The 8,304-nt window shown below is 35.9% G+C and overlaps 1 long non-coding RNA gene across 1 annotated transcript; it reads right to left on the minus strand.

The window, feature by feature from the left end:
* Positions 1 to 1,537: 1,537 nt before the first annotated feature.
* LOC144419857 (uncharacterized) lies at positions 1,538 to 2,844 on the minus strand. The gene is made up of 2 exons (XR_013474323.1): positions 2,699 to 2,844; positions 1,538 to 2,606 (listed from the first exon to the last, which is right to left on the minus strand). It is a non-coding gene; the product is annotated as an uncharacterized LOC144419857 (long non-coding RNA).
* Positions 2,845 to 8,304: the final 5,460 nt, after the last annotated feature.

Below are 8,304 nucleotides of genomic sequence, written 5' to 3' on the forward strand. Positions count from 1 at the left end.
CCAACTTACTCGTTTAATCGAACGTAGCCTAACATTAAACTCAATTATTAGAAAAATCACTTCCAGAAAAACGTGGTCTGGTTGGAGATATCGCGATTTAGAATATTTAATAACTATCATCGCCTGAAATCAAATACTGCTTGTTGTTCGGATAAAAATAGAATTGACCTCAACAACGAAATGCGGAAGTTGTTTAAATGTCAATGAGAGAATTTTCCACCATAATCTCTTTTGATTGCAAAAAACAGGGTAATTTTGAAGGAAGGAAATTAGACGATACTTCAGCCATTCTATTGGAATGAATCAGTTTTAATATCAATTGGCAATTAAGGCAGTCGCTAGAAATTTTGCCAATCGATTATGATAAGTAATTGGAAATTACCATGCTTTTCGTTGTATTGAAACATTTTTGTTATAAATCATTTTTGAAATAATATTACGCGATTACATTTGATCCGCACTTCTCCCAAATGCAAATGTAGCATTATAACATGCAATGGTTTCACTTGATGTTAGACCACGTCAAATATAATAACCTCAGCTGACACTCGGCTTTTCATAATTCTTCATTACTCATATATTCCCCTCTTAATTAAACCTCAATTTAATAGATGGACTATTCACTATTGTATTCTAAATCTAACGTAGCCTACATCAATTTAAGATAACATAACAGGCCTTTACCTTCTATCGGCGATTTCATGACACCGCCTTCGAACATAACGAACCTTTGTGTCCAAAATGGTATTTTATTGCAATCTTTCAGTAAAAAATTATTTGCATAACAATGATAATGTGAAAAATTTCGAAGCATTTTGACCGCCAGACGAAAACCGATACACAAGAAGCCATAAAGAGAGTATCATATGGACGATCTATCCCGCTACAGACCACACAATGCTGTCTCGTTTTCTACGTGTCAATACGGCTCTGTATGTTCGCGCGAACGTGGATCTTGCAGATATGTACCTCACACTCTTGGCGTGTCTCAGTATATATCCATTTCCCGATAGCTCCGGCGCATATTCCAAGATAAAAAGCCTGGGATCGTCCATAGAAACATCATCGCCACGAGCTCCAAGTGTTGTTGGCAGTGCGTGACTAGTTAACATTAATTTTGATGATTTCGAACTTGAAGAAATGAATAAATTAGAAGTAGTTGATCCTGAATTAGGAATGCTTAACATAACAAACATATTTTGGCCATTGTGCCACTGCCACACAGTCCAATACGATGTCAGCCTCGTTTCAATAACCACGTCTGATCTATCCTTTGTTCTACGAGCATGCAGGCGCATATTTCCTTTATTAACGGCACTCCACATTTTCTCTGTGTGTATCCAAACAGCACCACTTGATCCTTTTGTATTCACAGCTGCAGTGTTGTGGCTGGCACTATTCAAACTCAGTGAAAACACAGAATTCTTACTATCAACCATCTTTGCACAACAAACTGTACAACAAATCAATACTATGCATACACATTTCAGATGCCATTTCATACGCAATTTCTTGGCATGTTTTTCAGCGTCAGATGACCTTCAACAGCCCCTTTTATTCACGTATTGCCGGATACGTGTTTAACTGGTGGTACAGTTCTTTGAATGGTAAATGTTGCGTCAGCGCCAACTTTGTAGACGTACGGATTCCTGTCTCGTCCCTGTCTGGACTGGTCGGTACCCCCACGAAAGCCTGTGATGCTAAGAACATTTGAACTATGTGAATTGTGCGTCATAAAATTAGTTTACTTTCGAGATCATAATCTTTAATATTATAAAATTCCGGCTCTAGCTCGTCGTTAACCACAGGTATCTCGTCGACCAGCTTGTAGTACAGTCCTGTGCCAAAGGCAACATGTTATTTACTCTGAATGTTTTTATATTTATCAGCGATATTTTTAAATTAAACTCTATTTTTTTGGAATAATATCGACAGAGTCTTGTCTATTAATCATTATAATAACTATTCGACAGCTGGTCGACACGAATGTAATTTTTATCACATTTCTCGCATCGAATGAACTTTTTGTGCCACACGAAATCGTCTTATTGACTATAATAATTAGACTTATCGATAAGAAAAATATCAGTGTCATTAAAGGCGTTGCATGATGCGGTAACATCAATCACTAAAATTACGTTTCGCGGCATCGAGTGATATCTACGACCGAAAGTTGCATGCGTGTAGGCGATGTTCCTGCTGACTCATTTGCATTCGAGATATAATCAAAATTAATTTATACGAGATCACCAGACACAATATTATTCATAAGCTAGCTTAATACGTCGATTACGGTGGCCATCAGTCACACAACCGCTTTGGAAACAGTCACCGACTACAAATATACAATGTAATTGCTTTGTGGGGGCTTAACAGGATTTTTTGAGCCAAACAGGAACAAGTGTCTCGTTCTACCGATCATTTGGGATTGAATGAATCATTGACAAATTTCTAGAGGAATTTTATTTTTAAAGAAAAATGATATCTGTAACAATGGAAATTTTACTATAATTGTATTAATTGCTGATTGTGCGTTTTCTTGCGTGCAAAAGATCAGCTATTTTATCACAATCGCTTCCTTCATGTTTGATTTCACGATCGCATTGCTAAAAATAATAAAATACGTGAATGAATACGAAGATATTTTTTTAAAATGCTACAATTACATATCATTATATCAAATCACAAAATCAATCACCTCCACGATATTTCATAAATTGCAACTGTGAGCTAAGCTTGATATTAATTATTACTGAGGACACAAAGTGATGGCAAACCGTGTGGAAAAGAATAGTATATTTTAATTCTTGCCAATCTTGGATTCGTTCAGCTTTTGAGAGCACTCTGAATTTTCTTTATGCTCAACAGTGAAAGTCATCTTGAATGAAAAAAAAATTTATTTAAAAAAAATAAATGTTTAGTCGAAAAATCCAAAACCTTAAAAATATTAACAGGTTTCTTAGAAAAGATTCAGATTCATATGAGTTGTTATATTACTAGCCAAATAATTTGTTCTTTTTACATGTGTTTCGCCTATTGCTCTGTGGGTCATTCAGATATCTGGTCTAAATACGAACCTGGTCTAAATACGGATACGAGCTCTACAGTATAGCTATTATCAGGTAGTGTGCGCTGAAATGATATCAGCTGCAAAGTTCATTTCTTACTTAGAAAGATAAACACACAAAATGGGACGTACAATCAATCAATCGTTTATTTGTCATCACAAAAACAAGTTCAAATAAAACTGATGCAATGAATAAATATACAGTACTAATTATATTATTTGTGTGACCGGAGTCGCGAGGGACCTAAGGTAGGGTTACCATATTTGAAAAAGCAAAATTCCGGACAGTGCATGCCTATTTTCATAAGACCATATATATATACGCTACTGAAATGCTAAGGCTGCAAACGTTGTACTATACTCATGCTAAAGCGCCAGCTACCGAAATGAAAAGTATTGTCTTCAGTCACAAGCAGAATATCACCCCAGGCAGCTAAGCACTCTCTAAATATGGTTCCATTACATTTGAACCCACGTACATTTGAACCCATGACAATTGCACCTGTATGCTATTGCACCTATAAAAAATTTTTTGTTTCACGGATAGTTAAACCGATACTAACCCTAACCCATGGGTTTTAGCACCCGCATATAGATTGAACCCGTGGATATACGCATGGGTTCAAATGTACGGTCACCTCTAAATATAGCTACGAACCGTCACTGAAAAAAATCTCAACTTCAGAGTAAAAAATAATAATGAGAATCAAGTTGTGCCGAAAAGGAAGAACAGAAATTACATGCTAAAAAAACAAATTGAAGACACGCTTGTAAGTCAATTAACTACAAATTTACTCTTCTGACCATGCATAATTTCCTGAAAATCTAATTCTCTTCAATGGACCTTGCCTCGAGCATTGACTTCATTGTTTACTTCGTGACATTGGTCAATCAGCAAGATGTGAAAAGTGACGTAACAATGCTCCCTTTTCGCATCCGTGCAACACTTTTCTCACTCAGACAGATTTTCGAGCGTGGTCGTAAACATTACCTCGTTTTCGCGTTTTTGAACTCTATTCGTTAGTTTTCAGTTGTGTTTCGGAAACTTAAATATAAATCAGATAATTCAATGATCACTCTGTCTTCATATGAGTTTTAATTTAATTGCAGTAATAAAAAATTAGTGTAGAAATAGCTGTGATAGACTAGACTAGGCTAAAATTCTTTACCGTTACTTTTAAAAAACAGATTGTTGTATGCGATGAATAAGCGATAGATGGTTTGAAACACATACCCCATTTTACAGGCGCCAACTCGCAAAAGCACTCTTAAAATAGCCCCGAAAATTTTGCAATGGTAAAGTATAAGAAGAATTTTTGGGGGTCAAAGGCCGGGGAAAGGTCCATAGGGCCTTGTCTGATTTCAAAAATGAAAAGAATTCATTACAGCGCATATCTTTGAAATTATACCGAAGAGTCAATTTCATAGTCGCAACGCTCAACTTGTTTCTCTCTTCAGTCCACTGACTTTGCATCAGTGAAAAGAAAAATTGTACAATTTTTAAAATTTCTGAGTGACATGTGATGTTCGTAGACTGATCGAAATATTTGCACCATGTCTTATGCGTTGGCAGTTAAATAAATTCTTCATCCTGGAGGTAACTTTCCACAAACTGCTTCAAGTTACAGATTTGATCAAAGCACTTTGCATCGTTCACATCAACCTCTTTCTTTACCAATCAGATATTCCAGGCAAAGCTTTACATCAGGGGTTTTCAACCTGGGTTTCGCGAGAAGATTTTCAGGGGTACTTGGATGGCAGTCGAGTTTTTGTGTGTGTAGGGGGTTCTTAACATAAAAAAAGTTGATAATCCCTGCTCTACATCCTTCCAACTTGGTATCTCCACAGACCCTCTATAGTAGGCCTATATCTATAACATTTTAAGTAATTCTCTAATTATATGGGCGAAATCGCCTGCTTTTATAGACTGTTGAAATGTTCTAGTAATTTTCGCAGCATGTGATCTATATCTAACCGATTCGGATTCAGCACAACGGTCAATAAGTTCAAGAAAGTTCTAAGTGATAAACATTAATAAGGAAAACGCTCTGTTACATCATAATAAGTCGAAATAAACTTATATATACTTATTATAATTCCATACAACCCCGTAGTAAAAAATCTGTGCACGGTACGAAATAACAATGTTCTGTATGTGCACAGTGTACGATTGCAGATGCAGTATAATTCCGGACATTTGAGCATTTTTTTAAATTCTTTCCGGACGCAAAATTTAACCCGAAATTCCGGAATTTTCCGGACGGTGTGGCAACCCTAACTTAAAGAGGTCTTTAAGCAGCGACACCTACAGCGCTAATACAAGTTTGCATAAAAAGTAACATGAATGAGGGATGAAACATATACCGGTAAGTCCTAAGAATGAGTCTGACAACTGATGCAAATGCAGTAGTTGCGACATTAGGCATATTTGAGATTATTACGCAGAGTAAAACTAAGAATATGTAACTATCTCGGTATAATTACTAATAAAAATGCGGGAAAGCAGAATAAATATACAAAAAAATAGGAATAGCAAATTTGGCGAAATATACAACAAAAAATCAGGCAAACACTAACACAAAAATATTTAAAGCAAATGAAATACAATATAAGTTGTAAACCGTTACCGTTGCAGCGGTTCAGCTTCTTTTCAAAGTCAGAACAAGGTTCTTGTCCTGATATTGATGTTGTAGTTTGAAGTACAACTCCTTTTTTTCCCGCCGAACTCTTAGCCCCGGATATCAAACTGTAAGCGGCGTTTATGTTGTGTACATTTTTTATGTTTATATACTATTGTCCTGGCCTCTTATTAAATTTTGTATTGTGTGGTGAGTACTGTGTTAGCCTTTGAATTTGTATTATATGATACTAAGGGTCCAAAATGCACGTTGGAAACACAAAAGCCTCATTTCTGGACGTGTTACAATAACGCGCGCTCGTCAACGTAAGCAATAAACTTAAATACCTGTTGAACAACCCTTTTTTAAATTTTTGATCCTAATATATTGACGGATCCCGCCATGATTTAAATAACGACTTCCGTTGATTTTGAGCGCCTGTATCTCCGGTGGTATGCGAGATTTTCAGTAATTAACAAAAAGTCTCAATTGAAATGAATTTGCTATTGCTATTTTGGTTTTGTCGTCCTGAATTTTTGCTTGACTTTGTACTGGTAAGTGTTATTGGGAAGTGGTTATTTTATATGCCGCGTTTCCCAATATGGGTTAGATAGAGACTGACCAAGACTTAAAAATTGGTGGACGTGATAAAGTTGTTTTCATGTGCGCCACGTTTGCGTTGTTGTCTCCAATTGATTATTGGACACGTCAGTGGACATAACGATCGTTTCAATATTATGTTGTTCTTGTTCATCATCATTATAAAATCGCTTTTCTCTTCGAATACTGGACCAGTTGCTTTGACCAGTTGCATTTTTAGCGGTGAAAGCTTGATTTTTTGCCAGGAGGCTATTACTATTATTTTTTCCTAAAATTTTAAAAATGTCTGAGAAACGCAGGGAAGTTTGCGACGAGGGTGGAACATTACAAAGTGCTTGGACGGAAAAATATTTTTTCTATTGCGCATTTCAAAACCAGTTTGCTTGATATTTCAAGTCAGCAGGTATTAAAGGATTTAATGTTAAACGTCATTGCGAAACGTGTCATTGCAAATACGAAATTTGACCCCGAGACGCGGGGCTGCGTCACTGCTCATCTATGCGACGGAGCAATACGTGTAATGTGCACAGAAGCACATTATATATATTGCTGTGAGCCGCTTCATAAAATTACATTATGAGTAGGGCTGGGAATGGTTAACCGATTTTAGATGGTTGACGGTTACAATTTATTTTAACTGTTAACTGACATCTCCGGTACAAATCATCTTTATAATGTACAATTTCTTCAAAAATGATTACGTCATCGCAACTTTATCAACTGTGGTGTGTTTACTTCAAAAGAATCACTAACTGTATTGGTAGGGACCTAATAAAAGTGAAATATAATTTTGTAGTACCAAGTATTGTTGATTATGAAAATTTGACAATGATAAATTCAGAATCAGTTTTCGGTCGAAATATATTGTTCACGTTTTTATTGCAAAATCGTATATTCAATGTCATCCAACAAGTGCGCAGTTGATGCTGTTTTTTGGCACGTAGTGGACATAACGATCGTTTTGTTGTTATGTTGTTCTTGTTCTTTGTATCGTTTTGAAGAAATCGATTTTCTCTTTGATTACTGGACCAATTGCTTTGAAATTTTCAGTGGATAAAAATGGAATTTTTTTCCAGAATTGCTTTTATATTTTGCTATGACATCTTCAAAATTATGTGGCGCTACGTGTCCATATATTTAAGCATAGCTCTCTTGTTCTTTATGAAATCTCAAGGTAGAATTTGCACGTCAAACACTGAAAATTTGTCATATAAATGACATTTATTACCGGATTCGGGTTTTACTAAAATACTCCCATATCCATATCCGTCCGGAGCACGCTGCATATCTTTTGCATTAGAGCGATCACGAAACTATCTCCATTCGTAAATAATTTTGAGCGATACCGGGATAAGATCACCCGAAATTGCTTTATAACCATTGTGACGTAACAAGCTAAAATTATAAATTATTACATCGAACGTCACGCTGCGGTTGACCGGTTAATTTTACCAGGTTAATAGTTGAAGTGTTTTCCCTATTTATAAGCCGTTTTTAGAATAAACTTCACGTTTGCTTGTCCGATCGTTATTCGGAGACGTACAGCGGGGCAACGGAGTTGATATGTGATATCACACAGATTCCGTTGATAATAAGTAAATAATGTAAACAATGTTAATAGTATAAGTTTATTTCGACTCCATAATCAGCATAACAATACACTTGACAGATAAAAACAAATAAATAAAAACTGATTATGAAATCAGGGGAGCAAACGAAACCTTAGATAAGGTTTATAAAGTACAGAATATGAGATGGAAGGTTTTGCCAAGAGGAAGTGGTAGGTGTTTACTCACCTAAAATTATTAAGTTATTTCACACACGCTCACATGCACCCACCAGCCACCACACACACACACAACCACTGAAAAGTTATTTGAGTAAGAATAAAACGCAATAAATTTAGGGTATAGAAAAAAAGAAAATTTATTTGCCACACGTACCATATTGAAAATTTTGTAATGGTTGCCACTGCCAAATTGATCGATCTTCTAATCGTGAATAAACAATAAAAGGGAG

Source organism: Styela clava, chromosome 2 (genome assembly GCF_964204865.1).
Source record: "Styela clava chromosome 2, kaStyClav1.hap1.2, whole genome shotgun sequence".
NCBI lineage: Eukaryota > Metazoa > Chordata > Ascidiacea > Stolidobranchia > Styelidae > Styela > Styela clava.